The sequence below is a fragment of the Doryrhamphus excisus genome, linkage group LG10 (genome assembly GCF_037039965.1).
Source record: "Doryrhamphus excisus strain RoL-2023G ecotype Guam linkage group LG10, RoL_Dexc_Guam_v1.1, whole genome shotgun sequence".
Taxonomy (NCBI): Eukaryota; Metazoa; Chordata; class Actinopteri; order Syngnathiformes; family Syngnathidae; genus Doryrhamphus; species Doryrhamphus excisus.
This window is the reverse complement of record NC_136366.1, coordinates 16,021,514-16,033,841: the sequence shown is the minus strand read 5'-3', so window position 1 is coordinate 16,033,841 and position 12,328 is coordinate 16,021,514.

Here is a 12,328-nt window from a genome sequence, read left to right as displayed (position 1 = left end):
CAGTAATCTACATATCAGCAACACACACACAAGCATGAGCCCTATTTATGTCTTAAATGGCTTATTTAACCTTATTATGTCTACTATATTTGATAATATGAGTATAGAGGTGCCTATAGGGGTGTTATTCCATGTCTGGAGAGCTCTAATCATGTTAAGACCCATATTTAGAAGGTTGGAAACAGGTTATATATGTGCTCTAACTATAAAAATATTGCATTCATAAATTAGGAATCCTACTTGGCCTAACTTCACTTATCACGGCCAGGTCTAGAACTAATTAACCACGATAAATGAGTATGAAATACTGTTAGTAATGTTATTTAACCTTATTATGTCTACTATATTCGATAATAGGAGTATAGAGGTGCCTATAGGGGTGTTAATCCATGTCTGGAGAGCTCTAATCATGTTAAAACCCATATTTAGAAGGTTGGAAACAGGTTATATATGTGCTCTAACTAGAAAAATATTACATTCATAAATTAGGAATCCTACTTGGCCTAACTTCACTTATAACGGCCAGGTCTCGAACTAATTAACCGCGATAAACGAGTATGAAATACTGTTAGTAATGTTATTTAACCTTATTATGTCTACTATATTCAATAATAGGAGTATAGAGGTGCCTATAGGGGTGTTATTCCATGTCTGGAGAGCTCTAATCATATTAAAACCCATATTTAGAAGGTTGGAAACAGGTTATATATGTGCTCTAACTATAAAAATATTACATTCATAAATTAGGAATCCTACTTGGCCTAACTTCACTTATCACAGCCAGGTCTAGAACTAATTAACCGCGATAAACGAGTATGAAATACTGTTAGTAATGTTATTTAACCTTATTATGTCTACTATATTCGATAATAGGAGTATAGAGGTGCCTATAGGGGTGTTATTCCATGTCTGGAGAGCTCTAATCATATTAAAACCCATATTTAGAAGGTTGGAAACAGGTTATATATGTGCTCTAACTATAAAAATATTGCATTCATAAATTAGGAATCCTACTTGGCCTAACTTCACTTATCACAGCCAGGTCTAGAACTAATTAACCGCGATAAACGAGTATGAAATACTGTTAGTAATGTGTGCAGGTTGAGTCCACTGCAGGATATTCTCTTCCCATTAGTACAAAAATGCCTCCTGATTTGTGTCAGACTAGAGTTTGTTGCATCGTGGACACACATAATACATGAACATCTCTATCCATTCCACTGCAGCAGTCGAGACCTCAAGGAACACACAGCTTGGTTGTTCATTCAAAAATAGTTTTTAAAAACTAGTCTGACCTCAAACTATCCAAAACACCCACAAAGAGGTCTATATTTGCCATGGTACTATATTTTTGTCCCCACAGTTTGCCCCAAAGCCTTTGTTGTACTTCCAAATGAATTCACGATCTCATGTTCCTTTTTCACCCCATTTTCTTTGCTTGCATCATTCCCCGCAGCGCAGCTGTGATCAGTCATATGATCTTTGGAGTTCATTTAGAGACCACCGTGACATAATTTTGCATAATGGTTGCAAAGAAATGTGACAAACATATTCATATTGTGCTGCCAGCAGATGCAGGGTAATTGTAATCATTATAATAGAATCGTGGCTAAATGAATGTTCTCGAATGTAAATTATTTACATATCTGTAATGGTTGTGGTATTTTTTTTTATTGCTGAACATCTTCATAATTACTATAATAACACACATTTATGGTCTTAGGAATCAGACTAGCATCAAAAACAACATATTTTCTCATAGTTTGGCTTTTGGGTTACATCTAGTGGCCAAAATATTTTTTTAGTTGAGCTTGTAACACGTTTGCAGGCAGGATGGAATGGGTGGATAGAAGAGTTTCAGCTCAAATGAAAGGAAAGATATACAAAACTGTGGTGAGACCAGCCATGTTGTTTTGGTCTACAGACAGTGCCACTGAGGAAAAGACAGGAAGCAGAACTGGAGGTAGCAGAGATGAGGATGCTGAGGTTCTCACTGAGAGTGACCAGGATGGATAGGATCAGCAACGAGTACATCAGAGGGACATTACATGTTAGAGGCCTTGGAGATAAAGTCAGAGAGGCCAGACTCAGATGGTTGGGACATGTCCAGAGGAGAGATAGTGAATATATTGGTAGAAAGATGCTGCCAGGCAGGAAACGTAGCGGAAGTGTCACGGTACGGCATGTCTGTGTTGCGGTGCGACCCCAGGATGCAGAGAGCAGGACCAAATGCAGGTAAAATAATATTTATTTTAGCTATAATAGCAGCAGAAGAAAACGCAACTCAACTAGCTGACGGACAAACAATAATAATCCCACAAAGGGAGAAGCGCACACCTGAACTAAATAGACCAATACAAATTAGGGACAGGTGTGGATGAGTGGGGCAACCAAGGAAGACAGGGCAAAACAGGAAGCTAAATACAAAATAAGAGTCCAGAACGGAAACCAAACAAACTGTCACGAGGGAACCCACACAGGGCGTGACAGGAAGACCAAATAGGAGGTTCTAGAATGTAGTGAAGGAATGTTGTTTTGGATGCTGAGGTTCTCATTGGGAGTGACCAGGATGGATAGGATCAGGAACGAGTACATCAGAGGGACATTACATGTTAGAGGCCTTGGAGATAAAGTCAGAGAGGCCAGACTGAGATGGTTCGAGATAGTGAATAGTGATAGTGGTATAAGGATGCTGCCAGATAGGCGATGTAGAGGAAGACCAAAGAGGAGGTTTATGGATGTAGTGAAGGAGGACATGAGGGTAGTTGGTGTGAGAGAGACAGATGCAGAAGACAGGGTTGGATTGAGGAGATTGTGTCTGTAAGTCATGTGCAACTACAACATAAACTGAATAGAGAAATTTAGTATTTTTGAAAGGAAACTCTAACTGCTTCGGGCCATTTACTAACAAAACACATGTATGACTATTATAATTCATTTGTGAAGACATATGTATTTGCAAAAGTATTCAGTAGAAAAGCAACAAGAAATGCAGAATAAGGAAGCACATGGGTAAATGACCATAAATATGGATGCTTTTATTATATCCGATACAAGTATTAGGTCTGCATGTCCAAAAGGAGTAGGAAGAAGCAAAGCTTATTAAATCCTACCCCTCCATCTGGTACTTTTACAATCAGTAACTGTTACATTTGTTCACTTCCTGCTTTCCATAATAGGTTTTTTTTTTAATAATGCAAATCCAAAGTACGAGGTGATATGAGCATCCAATGACATAATGTGTACCATAGTAAGTGTCAATATAGTGATATATATAGCACATCATGACTGGTTCAAGACTCTTCATCCTTGTATTTAGCAAACATCAACTGCTTGTATTGTTTCTTGAATTGGCTCATCGTTGTGCATTGTTTGAGGTCCTTACTCAATCCATTCCATAGTTTGATTCCACATACTGAAATGCTATGGCTTTTTAACGTAGTCCTAGCATAGAAGTGTTTCAAATGTACTTCTTCCCTGAGATCATATTTCTCCTCTCTTGTAGAGAAGTATTGGATGACATTTTTAGCTAATTGGTTGTTTTTAGCCTTATGCATTATTTTAGCTGTTTGAAGATGAACTATATCAGCAAGTTGAAGTATTTGTGATTTTAGAAATAAGGAGTTAGTATGTTCTCTGTAGGCGGCATTATGAATTATCCTTACTGACCTTTTTTGCAGTACATTTAGCGAGTGAAGATTGCTTTTATAGTTATTAGCCCATATTTCCACACAATAAGTAAGATATGGTAGAACCAGAGAGCAATAAAGAGTGTGGAGTGATTTCTGATTGAGAACAAATTTTGCTTTGTTCAATACTGAAATATTTCTGGCCACCTTATGTTGTATATTTGTAATATGAGGTTTCCAGCTCATATTTTCATCTATTGTGATCCCCAGAAATTTATTTTCGTTCACAACGTCCACACATCTGTCTCTCTCACACCAACTACCCTCATGTCCTCATTGTATGTTAATTACCAGAGCTGTCGTCCGTCTTTTTTTAATACTGCATAATACTCACATTGCTTAGTACAGTGACTCCCACATGTTCATTATAAGACATTAATTAACTAGGTCTTACCTTATAAGAGTTGGAATTGATTTACACCAATCAAAGATAATGGCAAGGTAATTAACACCCAAATGGGTGGGATGCCACACAAAGAAACACACAATTACGTATGCTGGGATCACCAGCATACAGCAGACAAACACAAGGAGTAGAATCCACTGTATTTTGTACTTACAAGCTGAAGTGGTGGAGAATATTTTTCAGTCACAGCACTGTCAACCTATTATCGTTAGCATTGAAAAAAAAACAGCAAATTAGAAAAATAAGTAATGAAACCTTATAAGTGTGACAGTGTTTAATGATTGTACCACTTGCATTTGCAAGTCATTAGTGGTATCCTTTACTCATGATTCTGAGGAGATAGAAGACTTCATCAAATATTAGGGGTGAGTATGCATAAGCATGTTCTCAAACAATGTTTTTTGTCTCCCGCCACGCCACTAACGGAGAAACACATCCGCAGCCGGGATTAATTCACAGTTTTATTGGATTCTTAGTGTGTGTGTGTTAGTTCATCATCAGGAGTTGTTTATTTAAGGGACTCATAGGGAATCACATTGTCATGATCATCATGCCAATTTTGAAAGATGGAATTTAAAAAAAATTAACGATTCCAGGAGAATCAGCATGTCCTCCTTCACAATATCCATAAACCTAATCTTTGGTCTTCCTCTACCCTCCCAACCCCCCCCCCAGCTGGCAGCATCCTTCTACCAATATATTCACTATGTCGAACCATCTCAGTCTGGCCTTATCTCCATGGCCTCTAACATCTAATGTCCCTCTGATGTACTCATTCCTGATCCTATCCATCCTGGTCACTCCCAATGAGAACCTCAGCATCCTCATCTCTGCTACCTCCAGTTCTGCTTCCTGTCTTTTCCTCACTGGCACTGTCTCTAGACCAGGGGTCTCAAACACGCGGCCCACGGGCCAAATGTGGCCCGCAGGACACTAGTTTGAGGCCCCCGCCTTGATATGAAAGTTGATATGGATGCTGAATGGTATCATGTACCCAGAAAAAATTATTACGTTTGAGGAAAAGCGGTAGAAAATGAATGAATGAATGAATGATTAATGTTCATGTTAAAGGTTAAATAACTGTTAAGAGTTAACCTCCCTATCTGTGTGGAAGTGGTAAGTTTTTGGCTATTTAAGTTGAAAGGAAATAACTTGAAGGCTACCGTTTAGGTCGCTAGCGCTCTAGTTTGCGAGTTAGCATGTGTCTCAAGACCCTGCAGTTGCGCAATATGTTGTAAATAAAAAGAGTATAAATGTGACTATAGTCGTGTTTTGTCATGTCTACAAGGCTCTAATAATGCTTTGTTCATTTTAATCATTTTAAAAATAATTTGTCTACCCACCAAATATATGTGGTTTCTTAAGTTTTTATTATTTGCCGTTTTATTATTATTATTATTATTATTATATTTTTTTATTACTGATTGATTTTCTTTATTCTTGGTTTGTTTATTTATTTTTCATCTTATTATGTGAAAAATAAAAAGTAAGATATTTGAGAACAGTGGAATGTTTTATCAGAGCTTTTCTTGTAGAAAATCGAAACTAAAGCAAAGTTTATTCATTTTTCTGTTGTTAATAAATGCGTTTTTTTTGTTGTTTTTTTTGGAAAACCTGATGCGGCCCAGTCTCGCCCAGACCATAACTCCAGAGCTGATCCTTGGACTCAAGAAACCTGCTGAATTCCCTGAATTAGCAAATTTCACACTATAGTGCATAAATGTATTCAATATATTTGAACAACACAGCACAAAAAGAAATGTATCAGATTACCCTGATATTGACAATATCAATATTTGGATGACTCCACCCATCTCTACTGTAATTTGTCAGTAGGGGAAACTTGCTTTGTGTTTATGAAGATATGTTGAGATGACATAAATATCAAATGCTTCCCAGTTAAGTTTTTTTAAGGCTAAAAAGAACACAACAAACACATAAAATCTTTATGTGAGTATATGCAATAAAAACACTTTATTTGAAATCCAGCCATTCATTCGCACCCTTGATAGGCGGTCTTCTCTTTTATTGTTGTATTCATTTTTCATTGCTTTAATATGTTTTAATATATTTTTTATTGTTATTGTGCTCCATAGTATAATTACTGGTTTTATTCTGCTTCACGACTTGACTTTTAATGCATCTATTTTCCTTGCTGCAAGCTGAATTTTTACAACAGTAGCAATAAAGACGAAAGCGAGAAGCGCTACAAGAGGATACAAGTATGCACAAACGTAATAAAAATATAATACTGTGGTGACAAGTGATTAAAAGTCATCTTTCCATTTATGACCACCATCGTATGCTTTATGAATAATGATGACTCAAATGCTCTCTTAAAGCTTCTCCTTCCCATTCAACTTCATTTGTTTTTGATCATTTGTTTTTTTTTCATGGCTAACTTCATCTTGGTTTTTCCATTCTTTCTTCTCTCCAGATGAGATCTCTGCTTAGTCTGGCCTCCACCTTTGCAGCTTCTGCAGTTACACCCAAAAGTCATGTGATGACATCATTTGGAAAATCCCAACTTTTCACCCAAACAGATTCTGACGACCATCAAGATGTTCTTTCATATTTTTCTTTTCATAATCATATTTATTACTGCTTAGACCTCATTTGATCATCAAGTCAAGGCCATCAAGGCCATGTGATGAGACTCAAGACTCAGAGAAGTGAGCTGGGTGGACAGATGCTTCAGGTTAATTATGAGGTAATTAACTGTACATGTTGATGTAGTTCAGAAAATGAATTCATAATTTGATGTAATTAAAAAACAGATGTAATTCTTAATATTATTCATTCATTTTCTACTGCTTTTCCTCACGCGGGGTGTGCTGGAAAACAGCCTATCCCAGTTGTCTTCGGGTGAGAGGCGGGGTACACCCTGGACTGGTGGCCAGCCAATCACAGGGCACATATAGACAAACAACCATTCACACTCACATTCATACCTATGGACAATTTGGAGTTAATTGGAATGTGGGAGGAAACCGGAGTAAACCCACGCATGCACGGGGAGAACATGCAAACTCCACACAGAGATGGCCAAGGGTGGAACTGAACCCTGGTCTCCTAGATGTGAGGTCTGCGCGCTAACCACTAGACCACCGCGCCGCCTTCTTAATATCATTATTAAGTCATTCAAGCCAGAATGATTACTATGGTCATATTTTATAAAAACATGATAATACAGGTGCACACATCTACCAGAGTCATGAGTAGAAAAAAAATTGTATTATTAGTACAGTATTAACTTTGCACTTTTTCCCCATTTAATATTTACAAAATGATTTTTGTTTAATAAATTATTTGCTACTAAAACAACATAGATTGTCCACATAATATTTCCAGTTTGTTCTAGTAAAATTACCTTTTTTCTAATCAGAATGAGACTTTTTTTTCTCTTCATGTTTTGACTTAATTGTTGAATTGTTGTTTTTTTTAATTTCCAAATATTTAAACTTTCCTCTTAAATTGTTTTTTTTTCATTTTTCTCTTGTTATGACATTAGTCCCGTCATATAGTTGCTTTTTCCAACCTCAACTTCCAAAAATTATATGATTTTGTTGTCTCATCATATGATGATTTTAAAATTGTGTTATTGTTAAAGAAATTCTATACTACTAAAATAACAGAATTTTTCCAGTTTTTTAAACAGCATTTTTTCTTGTTAGATTATGATATTCTTTTTTTATATTTTGACTTTTTTCTAGTTAGAATAAGACTTTTTTTCTTCTTCATGTTTTGACTTTATTCTTGTAACGTTACAGCAATTTTCCAACTATTTCTACTTTCTAAATTATCTTCCCATTATTATGATGTGATTGCAATAATATTTTGACTTTATTTTCTTACAGCAAACCATTCATTCTTTTCCCATCCATCCATCCATTTTCCGTGCTACTTAATCCTCTTTAGGGTAGTGGGAGTACGCTGCAGCCTATCCCAGCTGACTTTGGTCAACAGACAGGATACACTCCAGACTTGACGCCCGCCAACTGCAGGGCACATTTCGACAAATACACCTAACATGCATGTTTTTGGAAAGTTGGAGGAAAGAAAACATGCAAACTCCACACAGAGATTCATACCCACATCTTCCAAATCCGCTTTTTCTGCAAACTATGGTAATGGTAATGGTTTTCTTTCATTTGAACATGCATCAGATTACAATTGAATGCATCAGTTCACAGTTCCACATGTCCAAAAGGAGTAGGAAGAAGCAAAGCTTATTAAATCCTACCCCTCCATCTGGTACTTTTACAATCAGTAGCTGTTACATTTGTTCACTTCCTGTTTTCCATAATACAGTTTAAGTTTTTTTTTTTTTTTAATAATGCACCTCGTACTGAAGTACGAGGTGATATGAGCATCCAATGACATAATGTGTACCATAGTAAGTGTCAATATAGTGATATATATAGCACATCATGACTGGTTCAAGACTCTTCATCCTTGTATTTAGGCAAAAAAAATTAGGCAAAAAAAAACCTAGGCAAGGGAAGGCAACAAAAAAATAAAATAAATAACATTTGTCCATTAAAGTGTGTTGTTAATATTTTTTCTGTCTTATTTCAATAATTTTTTTTTTACATTTTCTTAAGTAAAAATTGCTGAATTTGCACATTTCTTGATCAAACTCAAGGCAGAAAGCTGAGATGAGGTTCCTCTCTGCCGTCTGAGTTGGAATGTAAACCGTGGATGCATAAGTAATAATACAGTACATATTCATACCTTCACACATTACATGTAGCGTGTTAGACTTGACGGCGTGACAAAGAATTACACAGAAAACGTAGAAAACGGCCTCTTTTCAGGCTTCACACCTCCACCTTAGCGCCGAGGGAGGCAGAGAAGATATGCAAATCACCGCTTCAGGGCTGGAGTTATTTCTAAGACTTACCTATTTATTTACCCTGAGGGCACAAACTGCAAACTGACTCCAAATGGATTAATATCACGGTAAGAATCTAAGAGTCGTTCAAATTGCTTGTTAATAACGCAAACATGTTTCCAATCCAAAAAGTTAGAAACACAATGTATACTCAAAATGCACACACATCCAAATGACTAAAGACTAAATAAGTTAGAAAGGGAGGGGGGTGAGTCGGCCTCCCCCTACAGCTCTTGGCTTATGTCTAAGGTCATGTCCTCCTCCTCAGCTCTAAACAGGACTGAGTGTTAAGGTTGAGTAAACTAATAGACTCTTTTGAAATGAGGCTGAACCTCAGCTTTAGCTTCAATCGCCAGGATATAAAATGTAACCAGCGTCCTCTCATGGAGCTAACGAGAGGCAGGCCACGACCTTTGATCCCTGAGTGTAAAAGGTCACCGCGCTCATGTGAAATTAAGACTTATTAAGAGGCAAGTCTCTGCTAATGAGGACCCCTGTTTGGAGGTCTGTGGAAGAACATGGCCTGGTGGAATGTGGACTCCTCGTGTGCACCGGGGGGAAGCGAGCCCCGCTTTGCTCTCGTGACGCGAGATAAGGTGACAGTATTACATCCTGCACGACATCTTTAGGATCTCACCAGCATGGAACAAAGAGGGGTCCATCCAGTGAGGTGCATTTGGTAATGGTAATGGTAATGGTAATGGTAATGGTAATGGTAATGGTAATGGTAATGGTAATGGTAATGGTAATGGTAATGGTAATGGTAATGGTAATGGTAATGGTAATGGTAATGGTTTTATTTCATTTGATTATGCATCAAATTACAATTGAGTGCATCACATAATCAGTTCACAGTTCCACATGTCCAAAAGGAGTAGGAAGAAGCAAAGCTTATTAAATCCTACCCCTCCATCTGGTACTTTTACAATCAGTAACTGTTACATTTGTTCACTTCCTGCTTTCCATAATACACTTTAAGATTTTTTTTGTTTGTTTTTTTAATAATGTACCTCGTACCGAAGTACGGGGTGATATGGGCATCCAATGCCATAATGTGTACCATAGTAAGTGTCAATATAGTGATATATATAGCACATCATGACTGGTTCAAGACTCTTCATCCTTGTATTTAGCAAACATCAACTGCTTGTATTTAGCCTTATGCATTATTTTAGCTGTTTGAAGATGAACTATATCAGAAATTTAAGTATTTGTGATTTTAAAAATAAGGAGTTAGTATGTTCTCTGTAGGCGGCATTATGAATTATCCTTACTGACCTTTTTTGCAGTACATTTAGCGAGTGAAGATTACTTTTATAGTTATTAAAAGCAATTTGGACAAGCTACAACAAGGTGTGTTCATTTATCATTCCAAAAAAAAGACCACAGCCACCCTTGGTCACACCCCGGCCACCCCATTAGCCGTCTAGACATTTCAGGTAACAGCTTATTGCCACCCCTACATGATTAATGGTCTCAACTTCTTGCACATGAAGTGCTGCTCTAATCACTCTTTTTCATATTAGACACCGTCAATAAATTATTAATGCAGTGATGAGAATTTGTGAAAAAAAGTCATATATTGTAAATCTATAACCATGTAAAAGTATTTTGCATTTTCACCCATTTTTTTCCAATTTGATCTTTTATTGGCTCCAAATTGTCCATATAGGTATGAATGTGAGTGTGAATGGTTGTTTGTCTATATGTGCCCTGTGATTGGCTGGCAACCAATCCAGTCCAGGGTGTACCCAGCCTCTCGCCCAAAGACAGCTGGGATAGGCTCCAGCAGGATAGAAAATGATTTTTTTTATTCATGCAATAATAATTACACACTTTTGTGACAAAAGATTTGGAAAAAAAAATCCAATCCGTTTTCTATGCCGCTTATCCTCACTAAGGGCTATAAAATAGTTCATCTTGATGCTCCTTGCTAGTATTGTGTGTATCTGCTGCCATTGCCTGATAATAGATAGTCGGAGCACTAGAATAATGTGTTTAGGGTGTGAGTTGTGTGCAGGAGAGGTCAGACACGCTGATTTATGGCCCGTGTGATAAATCACCTCCTATTTTGGGGAGGAGGCCACCATTGGATCCTCCATTCTGAGGAACATCTGTGGATTCAGCTGTGGCCTCCGTGACCTGCAGGCAGGGCTGCCTGTTGAATCCTCTTCCTCCCACTCTGTCATTCCTCGCCTAGTCATCTATCTCTCGCTCTTCAAGATCATATTCCTTCAGTTCTCATTTCATCACATATCTTTTTTCTCAGGCAGTGTTGCCCTGGAGAAATTTGGCAATAATAAAAAACAATTATGACATATTTTTTTAAAATATTTTTTTCTTTATTACAGTTCAAAATGTAATTAAAAGTTGATTTGGTTAAAAATATTCAATATTAAAATTTTGCCTTGACACTGTTGTATAAGCAGGTTTGTGCACCAGCAGTACTAAACCTTCCAAAAGCTGCAGAATGGATTTGAACCAACATAAGCGGTGAATGCAGCACATCGGTATGCATCATCAGTACGCACACAACATCTGGTCATTTTTATGTGGACAGGCTATTTTTTGTGGAGGAAAATTGCATTTATTAAAATATCCGTCTTCGTATCCGTTCGTTTCTCCAGAGACTGCTGATGGGATGGGATGGGACAGTGATTAATTTGATTAAAATTTGACAGCCCTTCTATGAATTAATAATTAATATAACCATTAAATGTCATGATGCAGAGATGAGAATGCTGAGGCTCTCATTGGGAGTGACCAGGATGGATAGGATCAAGGACGAGTCCATCACAGGGACATTACATGTTAGAGGCCTTGGAGATAAAGTCAGAGAGGCCAGACTGAGATGGTTCGGACATGTCCAGAGGAGAGATAGTGAATATATTGGTAGAAGGATGCTGCGTAAATATTACAGTGCTTTTGCACCCTCCAAATGTTATTATTATGATACCCACCGATGGTTGAATGGTTGTTTGTCTATATGTGCTCTGTGATTGGCTGGCGACTAGTCCAGGGTGTACCCCGCCCGAAGAAAGCTGGGACAGGCTCAAGCTAAGCCGCGACCCTAGAGAGGATAAGTGAATGAATGAATGTCATTATTATATTAGATTCAACTCCTTTCTTCACTATGACTCCTACACTTAATAAACGCATTTTAAAGCATAACAATGTATAAGTACTCGCCATTCCAGGTGAGTACAGGTCACACTAATCCAATCGTCAAGCTGTCAGCTCAGTGAGAAGGCATTTATGAAATGGACTGTGGCCGAGGAGTTCCCAGACTATTGGTGATAGACCGTAACCGTTTGCTCAATGACAAGCTGTGTCTGGCCC